We start from the raw sequence: 22,060 nt of genomic DNA on the forward strand, positions 1-22,060 counted from the left end.
TTTATAGGCTTCTAATGAACAGAAATATTTAACCATTCATTATTACTGCAACATGGGCCAACTTGAGCCAACTTGAGCATTTTTCTCTTGTCCTTTAAGGAAGTTCTGCCTGTCTGCTTACCTTTTCATTTAGGTGATCTTTGAACACAAAAGAAAATGCCAGTGAATGAACATGAGATAAATTTTAATATGAAAAGTAAAGATACTTACATAAATTAAGAAATTATCTCCCTATGTCTCCCTCTCTTTCATCAGAGTATATAAGCATTGTACTCTTGCCAGGAAAATCCCATGGGCAGAGGAGCCTGGTAGGCTGCAGTCCATGGGATCGCTAAGAGTCGGACACTACTGAGCGACTTCACTTTCACTTTTCACTTTCACGCATTGGAGAAGGAAATGGCAACCCACTCCAGTGTTCTTGCCTGGAGAATCCCAGGGACAGGGGAGCTTGGTGGGCTTCCGTCTATGGGGTCGCACAGAGTCGGACACAACTGAAGCAACTTAACAGCAACAGCAGCAAACCCCGAAAGAAGAAAGTCTCTGTTAATGGAGAATTCTGTTCTAAAGGCTACTTATACATGCTTTTGCTTCCTTGGCACACCAGAATTTGTTTTAAATTGATCAGTAGTCTCCATCTAATCCAGATATCCATACATGATGGTAATTACAGGGATTCTTCCATTCAGAATTTTATGTACCCAAAAGATCCCGTTTTAGGGAAAAAGTGACTATCTGTTCCAAGGGTTCCCAATACCGCAGACATGCATCTTTAGCATTTAAGCCTTTTAAATTCCCCAATTTTAACTTTCTGTGACAAAAATCTGTTAACCACTCTATATGTAGAAAAAATTTCTTCTGGTTCTTCTTCCTTCTGCCACAAATGATTTAGCCTTTCCCACTCCGCCCAGCTGGAATGACTACAATTGTTCTTCTATATTCTTATTCCACTTTGCTAATATCTCCCTTACAGCATCTAATTCATTTCTCTTTGTGTTGTAGTTAGTTATATATATGTTTGCCTGCAAAAAGATGTTAAGCTTCTTAAGAGAATAAATTCTATTATCAATTTTCAGCACAATATTTTGAATTGGTGGGTTCACAATAAACATTTGCTGAATTAATTAAAAAATTCATTAACCAACCAATTAATCAACAAGTTTACATTAATCAAAAGATGAAGACCTATTAGCGAACTTCTAATTTCCCAGTGGGACCAACAAGAATAACTTGAATATACTTTACACTTGTTTTTAAAAATATCCCAAAATGGAAAAGAAAAATATCCCAAAACAAAAAATCATCTAGACCCATTTTATATGACAATTGTAACCAAATTTTTTATGACTTGGTAAATGATTTATTCTACAGCTACACTAGACTATATTTCCTTAAAAAAAAAAAGAATGAAGCACTGACAGTAGATAACCTGGATAATTCAAATTCCCTTTTTTTTGTTTGTTTTAGACAATAGTCTTTATCTTTTACACAAAGCAGTACAAAATGGGGCAGTTCCCCAAAGAGTGACTTGGAGCTGGAAAATCCATTACTGTTAGTCGCTCAGTCATGTTCGACCCTTTGCAACCCCATGGACTATAGCCTGCCAGGCTCCTCTGTCCATAGGATTTCCCAGGCAAGAATACTGGAGTGAGTTGCCATTTCCTTCTCCATCAAATTCCCATTTTACTTTTCTCAGAATTGCTTGGATTCTTTTTCTAGTCTTTTCCTTTGCCTGCCTGAGCTATAACCTTTAAAGTTCTTAAGAGCAATAGGGCTATGTTGTCAGGTTCTCTAGATCAAAGATCATTAATAAGCTTTATTTGCAAAAGGAACTCCTATTGGGGAATTAAGAGAACAAAACTGGGAGGCAGAAGACCTGGTGCAGGATTCTGTTATTATGTCATCTTAATCCAAAACACTTTCCCTTTCTGACTTCAGTTTCCTTATTTATGCAACCAGATGGTTTTTATACTAATCTCCAAATTTCCACCAAACTCTTAAAATCCTATGAATTCATTAAAAATAGCATTGGTACTTATTTTTTTATTGAAGTATAGTTGATTTACAATATTGTGTTAGTTTCAGGTTTACAGCAGTGATTTGGTTACACAAATACATACACATACACACATATACACACACTTTTTTTTCAATTCTTTTCCATTATAGGTTATCACAAAATGTTGAATACAGTTCCCTGTGCTATACAGTGGATCCTTGTTGTTTATCTATTTCATATATGACACTGTGTATCTGTTAACCCTAGACTCCTAATTCATCCCTCCCTCCCCTACTTTCCCCTTGGTAACTCTGTGAGTCTCTGTTTTATAAATAAGTTCATTTCGACTATTTTTTAGACTCCACATATAAGTGATATCATATGATACTTGTCTTTCTCCCTCTGAGTTACTTCACTTACTATGATAATTTCTAGGTCCATCCATATTGCTGCAAATGGTGTTACTTCATTATTTTTATGGCTGAGTAACATTCCATTGTATTTATATACCACATCTTCTTTATCCATTCACATGTTAATGGACACTTAGGTTGCTTCCCTGTCTTGGTTATTGTAAGTGCTGCTATGAAACTTGGGGTGCATATATGCTTTTGAATTAGAGTTTTTTCCAAATATATGGTCAGAAGTAAGATTACTAGATCATATGGTAACTCTATTTTTAGGTTTTTAAGAAATGTCAATACAGTTTTCCATAATGGCTGCACCAATTTACATTTCCACCTCACTTAGGAGGAGTCCCTTTCTCCACATCTTCTACAGTATTTATTATTTGTAGACTTTTTGATGGTGACCATTCTGAGTGGTATGAGTTGATACCTCATTGTAGTTTTTGATTTCCATTTCTCTAATGATTAGCAATGTTGAATATCTTTTCATGTGTTTATTGGCTGTCTGTATGTCTTCTTTGGAAAAGAGTCTGTTTTTGTTTTTTTCTTTTTTTGGTCACACCATGCAGCTTCATTCATTCATTCATTTCAGTCGCTCAGTCGTGTCCAACTCTTTGCGACCCCATGAACTGCAGCACGCCAGGCCTCCCTGTCAATCACCAACTCCCAGAGTTTACCCAAACTCATGTCCATCGAGTCAGTGATGCCATCCAGCCATCTCATCCTCTGTCGTCCCTTTCTCCTCCTGCCCTCAATCCCTCCCAGCATCCTGCCCTCAATCCCTCCCAGCATCAGAATCTTTTCCAATGAGTCAACTCTTCGCATGAGGTGGCCAAAGTATTGGAGTTTCAGCCTCAGCATCATTCCTTCCAATGAACACCCAGGACTGATCTCCTTTAGGATGGACTGGTTGGATCTCCTTGCAGTCCAAGGGACTCTCAAGAGTCTTCTCCAACACCACAGTTCAAAAGCATCAATTCTTTGGTGCTCAGCTTTCTTCACAGTCCAACTCTCACACCCATACATGACCACTGGAAAAACCATAGCCTTGACTAGACGGACCTTTGCTGGCAAAGTAATGTCTCTGCTTTTAAATGTGCTATCTAGGTTGGTCATAACTTCCCTTCCAAGGAGTAAGCGTCTTTTAATTTCATGGCTGCAGTCACCATCTGCAGTGATTTTGGAGCCCAGAAAATAAAGTCTGACACTGTTTCCACTGTTTCCCCATCTATTTCCCATGAAGTGATGGGACCTGATGCCATGATCTTCGTTTTCTGAATGTTGAGCTTTAAGCCAACTTTTTCACTCTCCTCTTTCACTTTCATCAAGAGGCTTTTTAGCTCCTCTTCACTTTCTGCCATAAGGGTGGTGTCATCTGCATATCTGAGGTTACTGATATTTCTCCCAGCAATCTTGATTCCAGCTTGTGCTTCTTCCAGCCCAGCGTTTCTCATGATGTCCTCTGCATAGAAGTTAAATAAGCAGGGTGACAATAGACAGCCTTGATGTACTCCTTTTCCTATTTGGAACCAGTCTGTTGTTCCATGTCCAGTTCTAACTGTTGCTTCCTGACCTGCATACAGGTTTCTCAAGAGGCAGGTCAGGTGGTCTGGTATTCCCATCTCTTTCAGAATTTTCCACAGTTTATTGTGATGCACACAGTCAAAGGCTCTGGCATAGTCAATAAAGCAGAAATTGATGTTTTTCTGGAACTCTCTTGCTTTTTCGATGATCCAGAGGATGTTGGCAATTTGATCTCTGGTTCCTCTGTCTTTTCTAAAACCAGCTTGAACATCTGGAGGTTCACGGTTCATGTATTGCTGAAGCCTGACTTGGAAAATTTTGAGCATTACTAGCGTGTGAGATGAGTGCAACTGTGCAGTAGTTTGTGCATTCTTTGGCATTGCCTTGCAGGATCTTAATTCTCCCATCAGAGATCAAACCCAGGCCCCTAGCAGTGGAAGCACGGAGTCCTAACACTGAACCACCAGGGAATACTCCCATTTTTTGACTGGGAGTATTTTTTGATATTAAGGTTTTTTGATATGAAGTTACATAAGCTCTTTGTATATTTTGGAAATTAATCCCTTGTCAGTCACATCATTTGCAATTATTTTTTCCCAATCTGTAGGTCATCTTTCATTTTGTTAATGGTTTCCTTTGCTGTACAAAACTTTGTATATTTGATCAGGCCCCACTTGTTTAGATATGTATTTCTTTAACTAGTTTCTTATTGGAAAAAGTAATATGTGTATATGATAGATTAAAGTGAACGTGAAGTCACTCAGTCGTGTCCGACTCTTTGCGACCCCATGGACACCAGGCTCCTCTGTCCATGGGATTTTCTAGGCAAGGGTACTGGAGTGGGTTGCCATTTCCTTCTCCAGGGAGTCTTGATAGATTAAAACTGGCCACAAATTCTTTGACATTCCTCCCTGTAAGAGATAGAGTCTATTTCCTCAGTCCTTGAATCTGGGCTGAGCCATGTAACTTTCTTTGACAGAAATATGGCAGAAATGTTGTGTGAGTTCCTCTGAGTCTAGGCCTCAAAAGGCCTTGAAACTTCAGCTCTTGTTCTCCTTGAATGCAGGCATCGTGTCAATAGGCTGAGGCTGACCTGCTGGAGACAGATGGCATATATGACAGCCAGCATCCATGGCCAGACACCTAAGTGAGTCCGTGACAGATTGTCCAGCTCTTGTCCAGTCACCAGACAACTAACTGCAGCCCATGACCAAGAGAAGACCAGGAGAACTATCCGGTGAGCCCAGCCCTAACTGCTGATCCTTATACTTGTAACCAAAGAAAATAGTTGGTTAGCCACTAAGTTTTGAGGTGATTTATTACATATACCAATAGATAACTGGTAAAAAAAATTCAGAACAAGCAAAAGTATGTCTTTCTTCCTCCTAAACACGAGTCCCATCCGCAAAGACAATAGTCCCCACAGTGGGAGTATATTCCACACACTGCTCTGAATCTTGCTTGATTACTTTAATATAATATGGAATTTATATCAGCCATACATAAATGGCCTTAGAGCATTCCATTACATGGATAATATAGCATAATTTATTTAATCAGTCTCTATCAGATAGACTTTTAGGCTGTTCCACTTGTTTTGTTATTTACAAACATTGATATAATAATCATCTTTGCACATAGATAGTTATGCATGCATATATACATATATACATATATATATATATATATATATATATATATATATGAAATAGGGATGGGAATTAAGGATGGTGCTCTCTCACTCAAATATGTGGAGTATCCACCCCAGCAAACAAACTTCTATCCAACAGCTAGGACTAGTAAGGCAGTCTTATTGTCCAGTCAGTGCCAATGAGGGTGATCCCTACAAAATGCAACTTTGTATAGGCAGAATGGGGTAAGAAAACTTGGGTGTTTCTTCACCCTTACAACCTCATTTATTTCCAGAGACCTTATCTCCAAACACAGTCATTTGGAGGTTAGAATTTCAACACATGACTGTTGAATGGGACACAGTGTAGTCCATAGCATGGCCTCATTAAAAGCTAAGAAAAAAAAAAAGTGTCATCTCAGAAAATGTCTTCACCTGCTTTCCCAACTCTTAGTGAAGTCTTAATTATGAAAATAATTAGCTATAAATAAACTCTTAAGTTTTCTTTTAATAGGGCAAAATAACTTGCAAATCACCTAACAATCCTTGAGTGCCTACTGTGTGCCAGGCACTGTTACAAAGACTTTACATGTATTAACTAAATTCATCTTCACACCATCTTATTAGGTAGATACTATTTCAGTTCCCATTTTGCAGATCAAGAAATGGAACCTGACCAATATTACACAGCTGGTAAGGGGTAAGGCTAGGATTCAAACGCAGATAATCTGGCTCTGAGCCTGTGTTCTTAATTATAACTCCACATAGCTTATACTTATAGTCATTTCCAATTTATTTATGTTGTAAATAAACATGGTTATACAAAATAATTGGAAAGTAATATGTATGAATTATACTTGTATAGCTTACTCATGTACAGTGCTTAGAAATATCATTCTAAATTAAAAGGAACAATAAAAGTAATAGAAAATTATAGCCAACTCAAGGCAGTAATGCACAAATAAAACATCTCTCCTAAAATTTTGGGGAGTTCCAGCTATCTACTTATGTCATATATAATGGGAACACTGAAATATTGCCAAGTCTTGTCTTTATTAGTAGAATACTAAATTAGAATCCTCAATATACCCTCAGTTCACTTCAGTTTAGTTCAGTCACTCAGTCATGTCCGACTCTTTGGGACCCCATGAATCGCAGCACACCAGGCCTCCCTGTCCATCACCAACTCCTGGAGTTCACTCAAACTCATGTCCATCAAGGTGGTGATGCCATCCAGCTATCTCATCCTCTGTCATCCCCTTCTCCTCCTGCCCTCAATCCCTCTCACCATTAGGGTCTTTTCCAGTGAGTCAACTGTTCGCATGAAGTGGCCAAAGTACTGGAGTTTCAGCCTCAGCATCAGTCCTTCCAATGAACACGCAGCACTGATCTCCTTTAGGATGGACTGGTTGGATCTCCTTGCAGTCCAAGGGACTCTCAAGAGTCTTCCCCAACGCCACAGTTCAAAAGCATCAATTCTTTGGCGCTCAGCTTTCTTCACAGTCCAACTCTCACATCCATACATGACCCCTGGAAAAACCATAGCCTTGACTAGACGGACCTTTGTTGGCAACGTAATGTCTCTGCTTTTCAATATACTATCTAGGTTCCAAGGAGTAAGCGTCTTTTATTTTCACAGCTGCAATCACCATCTGCAGTGATTTTGGAGCCCCCAAAAATAAAGTCTGACACTGTTTCCACTGTTTCCCCATCTATTTGCCATGAAGTGATGGGACCTGATGCCATGATCTTCGTTTTCTGAATGTTGAGCTTTAAGCCAACTTTTTCACTCTCCACTTTCACTTTCATCAAGAGACTTTTTAGTTCCTCTTCACTTTCTGCCATAAGGGTGGTGTCATCTTCATATCTGAGGTGATTGATATTTATCCCGGCAATCTTGATTCCAGCTTGTGTTTCTTCCAGCCCAGTGTTTCTCATGATGTCCTCTGCATAGAAGTTAAATAAGCAGGGTGACAATAGACAGCCTTGACATACTCCTTTTCCTATTTGGAACCAGTCTGTTGTTCCATGTCCAGTTCTAACTGTTGCTTCCTGACCTGCATACAGGTTTCTCAAGAGGCAGGTCAGGTGGTCTGGTATTCCCATCTCTTTCAGAATTTTCCACAATTTATTGTGATCCACACAGTCAAAGGCTTTGGCATAGTCAATAAAGCAGAAATAGATGTTTTTCTGGAACTCTCTTGCTTTTTCGATGATCCAGTGGATGTTGGCAATTTGATCTCTGGTTCCTCTGCCTTTTCTAAAACCAGCTTGAACATCTGGAAGTTCATGATTCATATATTGCTGAAGCCTGGCTTGGAGAATTTTGAGCATTACTTTACTAGCGTGTGAGATGAGTGCAATTGTGTGGTAGTTTGTGCATTCTTTGGCATTGCCTTTCTTTGGGATTGGAATGAAAACTGACCTTTTCCAGTCCTGTGGCCATTGCTGAGTTTTCCAAATTTGCTGACATATTGAGTGCAGCACTTTCACAGCATCATCTTTTAGAAATTGAAATAGCTCAACTGGAATTCCATCACCTCCACTAGCTTTGTTTGTAGTGACGCTTTCTAAGGCCCACTTGACTTCACTTTCCAGGATGTTTGGCTCTAGGTGAGTGATCACACCACCGTGATTATCTGGGTCATGAAGATCTTTTTTGTACAGTTCTTCTGTGTATTCTTGCCACTTCTTCTTAATATCTTCTGCTTCTGTTAAGTCCATACCATTTCTGTCCTTTATCGAGCCTATCTTTCCATGAAATGTTCCTTTGGTATCTCTAATTTTCTTGAAGAGATCTCATCTTTCCCATTCTGTTGTTTTCCTCTATTTCTTTGCATTGATCGCTGAGGAAGGCTTTCTTATCTCTCCTTGCTATTCTTTGGAACTCTGCATTCAGATGCTTATATCTTTCCTTTTCTCCTTTGCTTTTCGCTTCTCTCCTTTTCACAGCTATTTGTAAGCCCTCCTCAGACAGTCATTTTGCTTTTTTGCATTTCTTTTCCATGGGGATGGTCTTGATCCTGTCTCCTTACAATGTCACAAACCTCCGTCCATAGTTCATCAGGCACTCTGTCTATCAGATTTAGTCCCTTAAATCTATTTCTCACTTCCACTGTATAATCATAAGGGATTTGATTTAGGTCATATCTGAATGGTCTAGTGGTTTTCCCCACTTTCTTTAAGTCTGAATCTGGCAATAAGGAGTTCACGATCTGAGCCACAGTCAGCTCCCGGTCTTGTATTTGCTGACTGTATAGAGCTCCATCTTTGGCTGCAGAGAATATAATCAATCTGATTTCGGTGTTGACCATCTGGTGATGTCCATGTGTAGAGTCTTCTTTTGTGTTGTTGGAAGAGAGTGTTTGTTATGACCAGTGCATCATATATATATATATATATATATATATATATATATATATATACACACACACACACACATACATATACGCTAACAACATATACCCTAACAACACTTAAATTTTTTTGGTAAATATCAAGTATAATTTGGAGAAGGCAATGGCACCCCACTCCAGTACTCTTCCCTGGAAAATCCCATGGACGGAGGAGCCTGGTAGGCTGCAGTCCATGGGGTCACTGAGGGTCAGACACGACTGAGTGACTTCACTTTCACTTTTCACTTTCACGCATCGGAGAAGGAAATGGCAACCCACTCCAGTGTTCTTGCCTAGAGAATCCCAGGGACGGGGGAGCCTGATGGGCTGTCATCTATGGGGTCACACAGAATCGGACATGACTGAAATGACTTAGCAGTAGCATCAAGTATAATTGGAAGCAGAAGACCACCCCCAACTAGCATGACCAACTTTTCCCAGTCTGTTTGGGCCTGTCCTTGAGTTTTCTTCTCCTGCATTGAAGGCAGATTCTTGACTGCTTGGCAAACTCAGAAGCCCCTTGAGTTTTCTTCTAGTCCAGAAAATTTGTATCTCCTCTAGAACCAGAAACAACTGTACTCATCAAAACATGTTTTTGTTTTTCCATGTCTCTGGGTTTTGGTGCTCAAAAGCTAAATACTTAACATTTTCTTTCTTATGGTTTCCTTTTTCTAAGGCAGTGGATAATGTCCTAGTCTGAACTGAAGAGATGGATGGGATTAAAAAAAAAGATTACATCGTTAGAGTCCAAAAAATATTAGCAGGAAGCAAAATTCTCTGCTATCAAATTCCGAAGTTCATCCACAGGGACATTTATCCCAGCTCTGGGAATCAGCCTGGCTTGGGGAAGGTCCCATTTACCTTCATTAGCTTCTCTCTGGTTTCTGCTCCTCTCTCCTCTCCAAGGCTAAGAAAGTTTATACAATTTGGCCAGCTGCGAGTCTTTATCTGTTGTTTCGAAATCAATTGTTAATGATGCAATCTTCAGTGTTTGACAAACAGCTCAGTTTCTTTCTAAAAACCTTTATTCCTTTTTGCTATCAACTTCAAAATGTCTGGTTTAAAACTCAAAACTAAGCAGACACTTTTTCCCTCTGAATTTCTGCTATAACAAATAATAATAGCTAACATAGGCTAGGCTAGTCTAGATTAAATCGCTTCAGTTATGTTCAACTCTTTGTGACCCTATGGACCATAGCCCGCCAGGCTCCTCTGTCCATGGGGTTCTCCAGGCAAGAATACTGGAGTGGGTTGCCAGGCCCTCCTCCAGGGGATCTTCCCAACTCAGGGATCGAACCTGCATCTCTTGTCTCCTGCATTGGCAGGTGGGTTCTTTACCACTAGCACCACCTGGGAAGCCCAATAGCTAATATGCAATATATTTAATAATAATGGTATTACCCCCATGGTGTTTAGGTGTTACCCAAATGAAAGAGAATTAAACACAGACATTGTCTAACATGAGATGGTACTCTGCAAGTGTTTGCTGGCCAAGCACTGTTGTAAGCACTTGATGTGTATTCTCACAGCAAGTTCAAGAGGTAGGTACTATTATTAATCTCTTGTTACAAATGAAGACAGTAAATAACAGTAAGGTTACACAGTCACATGACTAGTAAGTGGCAGAACTGGATTTCAAGAAGTCAGGCTTCAGACCCATTCTCTAAGCTACGCTACTTCTGCCTCTGAGAGGAAATTGAGGAATTATACGAAATTTCAAGGAACAAATCAAAGGTTAGCATTTCAGAATATTACAGCAACACACTACTTTGAAATGCCTAAGAAAAGTAAGATGGAATGATGGATGGATCAAGGATGAATGACTGGATCAATTACATGATAGAGCAAGTGTACTAAAATGTTACTGGTAAGATGATGAGTATACAGGTGTCTATTGCAAAAGTCTTTCAACTTTTCTGTATGTTTGAAATTTTCCATGACAAAATATTGAACATTCCCCCCCAAATATAACTGCAGCATATTTGTATCCTAAGAACAGCAACTCAGGTGTTTCTGTCTTTTTTTTTTTAATTTCTACTCTATCTAGCACCCCATTACATATGACAGCATATATTTTATTGCTAAATTACATAGAATTAGCAGAGTGGTTCTGAAATAAGAGTGAGCACAACAGACTAGCATGAAGACCTCATGAAAGAAGTCTAAAAGTGTCCCTGGGACATTCCTGGTGGTCTAGTGATTAAGAATCTGCCTTGCAGTGCAGGGAATGCGGGTTCGATCCCTGATTGTGGAACTAAGATTCCACCTGCCACAGAGAAACCAAACCTGTGCACCTCAAATACATAGAGTACATAAGCTTCAATGAAAGATCTGCATGACATAATGACGATCCTGAGTGCTGCAACTAAGACCTGACACAGCCAAATAAATAAATAAAAATTTTAAAAACTGCCCCTAAGGAATGTCACTGTGAATCCCATTTCTATCGATTGTGACAAGTAGAGAAGAAAGACTAAATTACTATGTTTAGCACAGAGAATTAACCAGGAGAAAGCCCCTGTGATGACAATCAGAAAATCAACATCTTTTAAGGAGGGAAGTTAGAAGCTGAATGCAAATTATTTGCAAATATTCAGGTTGTATCTTTGGGTTATTACTATTAATAATAAGAAAAGCTAACATTTGTTGCATGCTTACTGTATGAAGAAGTGAAGTGAAGTCGCTCAGTCGAGTCCGACTCTTTGCAACCCCATGGACTGTAGCCCGCCAGACTCCTCTGTCCATGGGATTCTCTAGGCAAGAATACTGGAGTGGGTTACCATTTCCTTCTCCAGGGAATCTTCCCGACCCAGGGATCAAACCTGGGTCTCCTGCATTGGAGGCAGATACTTTAACCTCTGAGCGACCAGGGAAGCCTGTATACCAAGGACTATTCTAACCACTTTACATGTATTAATTTATTTAATCCTCTCATCAACTTTATGAGGGTAGATACTATTATTGTCCCCGATTCACAAATAAGGTAACTAAGACAGAGAGTTTAACCTGCACAAGGTAACACAGCTGAAAAGTAATGCAGCTGGAATTTGAAATCTGGCAATCTCCTTTCCACACCTGTGCTCTTAACCACTCACTCCCTTATACTGTTAGGGTTTTAAGTAGCTAATTCATAACTCTTCTCTTCCCTATCCACCTAGATTTAGAAATAGTTAAGAAGTAGACACAGGTATCAGAGTTAAGTATTAGCTTTATTTCTAATGAAAGCTACATTAAATGATGTGCAACTAGGGTCTTCCCTGTTGGTCCAGTGATTAGGAATCTGCCATGCAATGCAGGGGACACCAGTTCAGTCCTTGGTCCAGGAAGATCCCACATGCTGTGGGGCAACTAAGCCTGTGCACCCCAACTACTGAGCCTATGCACTGCAACAGCTGAAGCCCACGTGCCTAGAACCTGTGCTCTGCAACAAGCAAAGCCACTGCAATGAGAAACCCATGTACCTCAATGAAGAGTAGCTCCCACTCTCTGCAACTAGAGAAAGCCCTCGCACAGCAACAAAGACCCACCACAGCCAAGAAATAAATAAATAATCTTTTTTTAAAAAATTATACTCAACCAGGTGAACTTGCTTATAGTTTAGGAACTAGTCAGACTTACCTACCCTATCATATGCATCACTAAACAGATGCAGACCTCAACCACAAGTACAGCGCATGTTCTGCTAAGGTCTTGGCATGGAAGACACTGAAAGCCAGAAGGCAATGGCACCCCACTCCAGTACTCTTGCCTGGAAAATCCCAAGGACAAAGGAGCCTGGTAGACTGCAGTCCATGGGGTCGCTAAGAGTCGGACACGACTGAGCGACTTCACTTTCACTTTTCACTTTCATGCATTGGAGAAGGAAATGGCAACCCACTCCAGTGTTCTTGCCTGGAGAATCCCAGGGATGGGGGAGCCTGGTGGGCTGCCGTCTATGGGGTTGCACAGAGTCGGACACGACTGAAGTGACTTAGCAGTAGCAGTGAGCAGTCAAGTCCAAAATGTGCAGGAATGGCTGGTCCACAAATGCCTGGTCCTTTTTTCTAAACTCACCATTTAGATGTCATCCTCCTCCCTCATGAGAGGAATAACAGAGAAAGGCTCACATGTCCTCTAGCAAAATTCCTTCACATGGAAACACACTGAGTTAGGAAATAAGTATTTTTCTCACCTAGCACTTCTCAGTTATTAAATTCAGCAATATACAAAGGGGAAACACACACACACACACAAGTAATGCGGAGGCATCCCAGAAAGTGTACGTGATATTTGAATTTGGAATGTCTTAAGAGAGCCAATGGCACCCCACTCCAGCACTCTTGCCTGGAAAATCCCATGGACGGAGGAGCCTGGTAGGCTGCAGTCCATGGGGTCGCTAAGAGTCGGACACGACTGAGCGACTTCACTTTCACTTTTTACTTTCATGCATTGGAGAAGGAAATGGCAACCCACTCCAGTGTTCTTGCCTGGAGAATCCCAGGGACAGGAGAGCTTGGTGGGCTGCTGTGTCTGGGGTCGCACAGAGTCGGACACGACTGAAGCGATTTAGCAGCAGCAGCAGCAGCAAGAGAGTCTAGAAGGATAGAAACCTAAGAGGAAAAACTCGTCCCAAAGCACTCTCTAATTGAGATAATCTGCTTGAAGCATGAAACACATTTCCTGGCAGGTACTATGTAGTCAATTTATCTTCTTAGCTCCTATCCTTATTATTATTATTATTGTGCTTACCATTCTGTGTTCAATCACAATTCATTTTCTGTGTGGAAACACAGAATAAAACCTTTTAAATGGATTTCTGGCCAAGTCTTGTCCAGAGGACAGAAACATTTTATAGCACTGTGTATTTTGCAAAGCACTTTAACATATATTATCTCATTTGATTCCAAGAACAGCTCTGGTAAGGCAGATAGTATAGTGGAAATTGCATTTTGTGCAGAAACTAGATTTTAAAGTAACATGTAAGGTAAAAACAAAATCAAATATAATAAAAATAAGTCACAAAAATCCCTTAAATTCGCCCTTACAATATACAAGCATATCATCACTTTCTGGATCTAATTATCAGCATTTCCACTGTTGGAACAGGTTGATACCTCTTTGGTTGAACTCTAGATGAAAGAGTTGTTTTGCATTTAGGGTCCATGCTGTACAAAAATATAAGGACAATATATTTAACCATCAAGATATACAATTTTCTGAAGCAAGATGCTTACATTGTAAAATGCATAAGTGAATAGAGACTAACCAGAACTAGCAACTTCACGCCATCCTTGCTGCATTTCCCTCTGTTCCATGCCCACTAAATAGAATTCATGACAACTTCACATTTATTTTATTTTATTTTCAACTTCACATTTAAATGGTTTTCCATTCTCTCTTTTGTCTTTTTTCTATCTCTCTCATACTTTTAAAAATGTTTCATTTATTTACTTATTTATTTTCGGCTGTGGCGGGTCTTCACCGCTGTGTGGGCTTTCTCTAGTTGCACTGAGCATGAACTACTCAGTGTAGTTGAGTGTACCAGCTTCTCATTGTGGTGACTTCTTTTGTTGCAGAACCTGGGCTTTAGGGAGCACGGGCTTTAGTAGTTTCGGCTTGTGGGTTTCAGCAGTTGCAGCTCCCAGGCTCTAGGGCACAAGCTCAATAGTTGGGGCACATGTCTGCTGCATAGTCTGCTGCATGTAGACTCTTCCCAGACCAGGGATCGAACCCATGTCTCCTGCACTGGCAGGTGGATTCTTTACCACTGAGCCACCAGGGAAGACACTTTCATAAAAAGTAATGTTGGGTTTAATTCAAGCTAAATAGACACAGACCGTCCCCAGTAGAGTATCATAATTTGAGGTTAACAGCTTCAAATAACTTAGCCCGCTTCAAGTAACTTAGCCAAAATCATCAGGCTGCAAAACCGTATCAGCTGACTTCTGTCCCAGCTTTCTTTAACTGTACAACATCACATACTCCCATTAACCAGATAATATAACTGAGGTAGTCTTTATAAGCTCAAAATTAGGCATTTCCCCGATCAGATACAATGCCGACAGTGAGTAACTTCTTTTAGTATAATTGTAGTGTAGATCTAGAAAAATGTTAAAATTAGTCCACCTAGACCCAGAGACCAGCAAAGACATAAGGCACATGTCCTTGTTCTTGTGAAAGTGCTATCATGTCTTTAACGACTATTGTCAAGACCTCTCATCCACAAGACTGAAAAATACTCTGAAAGTGAAAAAGTGATTTACCAAGTGGCACTACAGAGTAAATTGTTTCACATTTGTTAGGTTGTGAGAACACAAAAATGATACCTAGTTCAAACAGATGGAAGGGACAGTGGCATCATCAATATCATTTTAAAATACGAAATGTGACAACCTTGGTTATATAATATCAGAGGGAAACAAAAGGTAGCTTCATGAAAATATGACTGCTATTAAATCAGCAAAAACTGTAAAGTAATAATAGCCACCATTATTGAGCACTCCAAATGCATTATCATAGTAAATCTTCATATTGTGGTTCCATTCCCATTTCATAGATAAAAAAATTGAGATTCAGAGAACCCAAATGCCTTTGATCAAAATCACATTTTGGAAATGACAGGCCCAGAATTTGATTGACCGTAGGAAACAGATCCAAAATCCATGCTCTTTCTAGACACTCATTCCGCATCTCAAACCCTCCCCAGAAAGGGAATCAATTTTGAAAATACAGTACAGCTATCTCTTACACAGTAAGTTTTTAGCTCTTATAATTTAATAAAGTTTTTTTCTCACACTTCATCTCATTTATAAAAGGATATTTAAAGCAACAGATAAATGAATGTAACCCATTAAGACGTCCCTGGTGGTCCAATGGTTAAGACTCCACAAAGGGCATTTCCTTAGTCAGGGAATCAAGATCCCGCATATAGTGAGGAGTGGAAAAAAATATTTTTTTAAGTAACCCACTACATATGTGTGTACGTATACACACATATGTAGTGGGTTACTTTATTTTGTATATATATATGTATATATATAATACATTTTATATATATATATATTTATATATATATATATATTCTGTACTAGAATGATGGCTCCCAACATACCTCAGTCGGTAAAGCATCTGCCTGCAATGCAGGAGACTTGGATTCAATTCCTGGGTTGGGAAGTTCCCCTGGAGAAGGAAATGGCAACCCACTCCAGTATTCTTGCCCGGAGAATCCCATGGATAGAGGACCCTGGCAGGCTACAGTTCATGGGATCGCAAGAGTCAGACATGACTTAGCACTATCTGTCTTTCTTTTCCCAAAGTAAAGAGCAGATTTGTTCAGTTTCCTGTGGGGCTTCCTCACTTTATTCATGTGACCCCCATGGGTGGTGGTGGTAGAGGCGGGTGATCCAGTCTCCTCCCCTGAACTATCATATATACTACCAATATCAGAGTGAAGGAGTCATCAAACTACTGGAGATTTGAACAGCAGATATCTTGATATAACAGATACCTTAAATCAAGACAAAAGTGAAATTAAGGTTTAAAAAAAATCTCTAAATTTTTAAACAGTTACTCAAAAAGATCTGTTGCCTGAATCGTTAAAATGATAGTTATAATACTAAATTTCTCTCTTCTCTTTCAGCTACATTTTCAATAGTGGTCTTTACAGAGAAAGACAATTACTGAATGATAGCACTTATATGTGGAATCTAAAAAATACAACAAACTAGTGAATATAACAAAACAGAAACAGACTCACAGATATAGAGAAAAAAATAGTGGTTACCAGTGGGGAGAGAGAAGGGAGGAGGCAATATAGGATTAGAGGATTAAGTACAAACTATTATGTATAAAATACACTACAAAGATATATTGTATAACACAGGGAACATAGCCAATATTCTATAATAAAAAAAATTGTGGTCTTTATGTGGGCAAATATAGAGTCCATCAGATACTTCTAAGTTCAATGTCAGGCCTAGGACTAAGAATTACTCTTGTCTTTTAATCCAATCTATTAACTCTTGTACTCGATTCCCTCCAGCAGCAAGAGCAACTTTATCATAAAGTCATAATTCCTGATGTATGTGGAAAGGTGATGCTGTTGAAGTACCATCAATAAAGCAGATGTTTCACAGTGGTTGTGATTAATTTGTGCTGATCTTGATACCACCTTGTTCTTGTAACCAACATTTACATTTGCAAGATGGTAGAATTTGAGAGATGGCTTACTGGTATAATCTGTAACAATAGCAAAGAAAGAAGCTAACTGAGCTATATAAAGGCTAAATCAGTAAATCAAGTATACATCAGTAACTAAAAAAAAAACAACCCTAAATCAATAGGGACTACACAAACTAGATATAAGTTTGCAACAACAACAAAAAAATCCATTAAGTGTATAACACTAAAGAACATAGTATCTTGATCTCAATTGGAAGGCAATGGCCAAATAACCTAAGATTTTCTTTCTTCTTCTCTATATTAAATAGTAGAATCTGTATGAATTCTACATGTAGGGACGCCATCTAAGTTCCTAGTTTCGTATGGTGAATGGGTTGGATAACTGACAGTTAAGAGATTAACATTTATGCCAATGTTCACAGCAATGAAAGAGAAATTAAATAATTTAACTTTTTAAAACTAGGTTTTTTTTCTGGTTTAAAAACAAACAAACAAACAAAAAACCCCACGAGATCCTAACAACCATCCAACAAAACTTTTACCACCAGTATAGTCTGAACTCAACCCTGGGGGAGGTGGTAAACAACGTGAGCTCTCAAAATAGATCTCAGAACAGACCCCATACAGGCCTGGAACATGTATACACGATACAGAACACCTTCTCAAAGCTTTAGCTGTTGCTCAGTTTTCTCCACAAACACAGAGGTCAAACCACGGTGAATTCTTTGGGCTTCAAGATAGAGAAACCCAACACATGACAATATAACATCTTCAGTATTGACAACTAAGCAAATGAGTCTCAAATTCTCTAAGGAAATAAAAGGTCTACAAAAGAAAGGCACTCTAAAAAATAAAGCTGTCTGTATGTGCAATGGATATTTCGTGAGGTAGTGAATCCTCTTCTACTGAAAGAACTGAGGGACTGAAAATCCCAAGGTACTCTAATGGAGCTTTCTTCCTTAGGAGGGAGGTGGAACTGTCTGTAGGTATATTTTAGGCTAGGCCAAGAAGTTTTCAACTAATTTCACAATGGCAGAAAAAATATTGCATAAAATCCAATTATTTTATGAACATTGACATGTTATACTTTTTAGATCTCTAATAAGCACTCTTTAAAATTCCTTTAACATGGTGTTTATAAAAGCATTTATTATAGAAAAAAAGGGGGGGGAGGGAGACTGAAGGAAAGGAATGGGAAGAAAACCGCCCCCAATCTCGAAAAAACCTTATTCGTTCAATTAACAGCCTTCAAGATTCCTCATCCCCATTCCCATGGTCCTAGTTTGTCTTTTATTAGACAAATACTTTTGATCGTTCCCTTTGTGCTCAGCAATATTAGATAGTAACGACATCACAGGGCAACGTAGGCAACGATTCATTAGTTGGCACGGTGAACTCCAAGAAGGCGCAACTGACCTGAGCTGGGAGGCTCAAGAAGGCTTCCCGGAGGAGGCGGTGCCTCCCAGGTGGCGCTTGAAAGCAAACAGAAAAGTTAAGGTTTGGGGTTGCTAGCCCGCTGCGTTCCTCTGCATGCGCCCCTTGCAGATAAGTGTAACTGGCAAAAATGTGTTCTTGGTCTTTTGGAGAAAACAGTCTCGCTCACCATCTGCAGAGAAGACAGAGTGGAGGGCGGAAGAGAACTCCCCTCTTCGATAAGGCGTGCACTTCAGCTCCTGTTGCAGGATCTCGCGAAGGAGGATCTCGAGAAGGAGCATCCCAAACTCCCATTCCGCTGAAGCGGGAGCAAGGGGCGCGGATGGCGGAGAAGAGACCTCTTGCCACGCGTTGGCGGCCGGACAAACAGGCCCAGGTCGAGGGGCACTCCAGTCCTAAGATCCTGGCCTTGTTGCCCGACTTCTCACAATCCTCCTTACGACTCCTAGGATTGCGCCCTAACTTGTACCTAGTACCTATTACCCCGGGTTCCCTGGAGATCCTGGGCTGGGGCGTTGCGGCCGCCCGGGTGCACACCGCAGAGATTTGTCCTCGTCACGAGCTTCCCAGGCGCGGGCCAGTGGGGCGCCGCAGGAGCGGGTGTCTTTTTAAGGATGGGTTTCCTCCCTAATCAATTCAAATTCTCCTCTCCCCCCAACCCCCGCCCTCGCCCCCTCCAGTCCAGGGGAGCTGGAGTCCCTCAGGCCAAGCCCTAGTGGCTGGCGCCAAGGTGGACCCGGCGTGGGAGGGGCTGGGGACACCCGTGGGGACCAACTCGTGGGGACCTGAGCGATATGGCTGGACCTCTGACCTCTGAGCTTCGGGCCTGGAGTTTCCGCCTTCGTCCTTCCCTTCCCAAATCACGAGGCCGGGAGATCGAGGCGTAGGTCACCGCAGAACCGCCTGGCTCTGGGCGAGAGGCGCAGCGCGGCGCGGATGGGTCTGGGCGTAGCGGACCTCCGAGGCCGCGCGGGGCGGCACCGGGTCTAGGTCTTGGCCATTGCAGAACTGAGTTCAGCTCGGCCCAGTGTTTCTCTGCGTTTGTCTTTTTTTCTTTCTCTCTGCCCCCCTCCCCGCACCCCCAGTCTTCCCAAACTTCTTTGTGCCACTGTTCGCTTTTTTCCTTTCCTCAAGTGGGGCGTCTTTCCAGGATAGAGAACAATTTTTCCTCTGCTGAGCATTTCTAAGGCTTATCCTTGGGCTACCCAGTGACCTTGGGAAAGTCACAGAACTTTCAGGGCCTGTGTAGAAAGAAGAGAGGGTGTTCTTTAGGGCTGTTTTTTCTGAAGATGCCTCTGAAATTTAGACCCAGAGGACTCAGACAAGGGAATGAACACCTCCCCATCTCAACTGACAGGACCGAGCTGTGTGCTTTAAGCACAAAATCATCTGAAGAAGGAGGAAGGGAGGTGACTAATTTCCTTCTTATTTTGAAAAATTCGGATATATAAGACACCCTCTCGAGAAATAAAAATAAGATAATGCTTTCTACGACTCCTCCGATGATTTTGCAACATTTTTTTTTTTTACAAATTTTGTTCTGCGTACCCGCCCTTCTTGGCTGGTGTTGCCCGCGGGGAGCAAAGAATGGCTAGTACATTCCTAAGAGGGCAAGGGGAGGGGGTGGTGATGATTAAGAGAGAGAAGTTGGCTCTGGGTGTATCTCTGCCAACTGTCGGAGGCAGGCAAAGGGAGGGTGGTCTTTCACGTGGGTCTGAGATCTGGTTACCTTTAATTCTCCCTGAGGCTGCGCGTTGCGTTAATGGGCGTCTGTCAGCGGAGGGCTCAGGTTTCCCCACTTGCCTCGGACAGTGAAGCAAAGGGGCAAAGAGCAAAGTAGACGACTCAACAGAAAGAAATAGGCCAGGCCTCTAGAGCTGGGACTGCGGACTGAGAGCAGGTGGGCATCTGGGCCTTGTCCTCAAGCCCAGGGCGGGGTCGAAGGACTCTAGACCAGGACGAGACCCCTCCTTTGAAAAGCCCATTCTGACTAGCCTCTCTTTTGCTCCATCCTTTCAGACAGCGGGGGTGGGGGGCGGGGGGAGGGCTGAACTGCTCATCTTTTACACCTAAAATCTAGTGGTTCAAAACCCAGCCCAACACTGCAAGTGTTTGTAACAGAGTTGTTTGTCTTTCTGTCGGTTGGTGATTTAGTAGCTAAGTGGTGTCGGAACACTTCCTATGCTCATGGGATTTCCCAGGTAATAATACTGGAGTGGGTAGCCATTTCCTTCTCCAGCGGATCTTCCTGACCCAGGGATGGAACCCAGGTCTCCTATATTGCAGGCGAATTCTTTATTGACTTTATGCAGCCACCAGGGAAGTCCGTTTGTCTTTCTAGAAGCCACTAACAAACCACCTTACATACCCTTAGGTCTTTACAGTTTACAAAACACCACCCCTCCGCCTCCCACTGACACCAACTCACCTAATCCTGCAAGCCCAAGCTACAAGTATCATTCTCTCTCTCGTTGTAGAGACAAGGGAATGGACAGACTCAAAGAAACCAAGCAGTTTGTCCAAGGTCACAGTCAGTAAATACCTATGTCCCGATTGGGATGGTCTCTTCCCTCTGGAAGACCTCTCTCTTTCCACTGCTTCCTATCATTCCCTCCCATGAAATAGACACACACACACACTCTACCTGGGCACTCTGAGATCTTCCAACCTCCCATCCACCTCTCAGAGAGGAGTTTATTCACTAATGATGCTGCAACTTGCCACCATCACGGACACGAGTGCAGTCTGATAGACATGGCTCTGGAACTGGCTTTCTTTCAGATCATAGTCTCTTCAGGACAGTTCTTCAAGGAACCTGCGTTAAAACATGCATGCGCGCGTGCGCACACACACCAGCCTTTCATGGTCCTTTCACTGCCAAGACTCTTTCTATAAACCGTATAAAATAAATAACCTCAAATATAACTCTTAATTGCTTCCAAGTCTATGTTTCCTCATCAGTAAACTTTATTGCTTCCCAATCTTTAGGGCAAATTCCCCTCGGGACTCTGTCCCTTCCAAGAGAATGATCGAGAAAAACAGCTTTTCTGAGATTCGACCTGGGTGTCCCAGGCCGGGAGGATGAAAAGCGTAAGAGGGTCAGGGTGCTCGGAGCCTGGAAGGGAAGGTCTCTCAGGTTTGGGTCTGGGACCCTCGGAGACAAAACTGGGAAGTTTTGCATCTGCTCATCGCCCCCTACAGGCCACGTCCGCCATCGCAGCAAGAGCCCTGAAAAGAGCGTGCATATATTGTAGCCTTGCTTCGCTTTTCCCTGGACCTCCGAATTCACCCTCCATTCCCGGAGCAGTGACTAAGTACCGGGACCCCCTCAGGGACTCCATCCAGGGGATGTTCTAAGGGCCACAGCCCTCGGAACTGGATGGACTTTTTAGAAATAAGTGCCAGAGGAAGTGGAAACCAGTTTAAATTGGTGTGTAGCCGAAAGCTAAAATCCGCCCCCCGCCCCCAAAAAATCCGCTTCCTCTTTTTATTACAAATAAATCTGCCTAAGTGA

The 22,060-nt window shown here is 41.5% G+C and overlaps 1 long non-coding RNA gene across 1 annotated transcript; it reads left to right on the forward strand.

Moving 5' to 3' along the window:
- The first annotated feature begins 20,221 nt into the window (after positions 1-20,221).
- Positions 20,222-22,033, forward strand: LOC129656201 (uncharacterized). Its single transcript, XR_008716263.1, has 3 exons — positions 20,222-20,446; positions 21,535-21,636; positions 21,748-22,033. It is a non-coding gene; the product is annotated as an uncharacterized LOC129656201 (long non-coding RNA).
- Positions 22,034-22,060: the final 27 nt, after the last annotated feature.

The sequence above is a fragment of the Bubalus kerabau genome, chromosome 6 (assembly GCF_029407905.1).
Source record: "Bubalus kerabau isolate K-KA32 ecotype Philippines breed swamp buffalo chromosome 6, PCC_UOA_SB_1v2, whole genome shotgun sequence".
In the NCBI taxonomy this organism is placed as follows: Eukaryota; Metazoa; Chordata; class Mammalia; order Artiodactyla; family Bovidae; genus Bubalus; species Bubalus kerabau.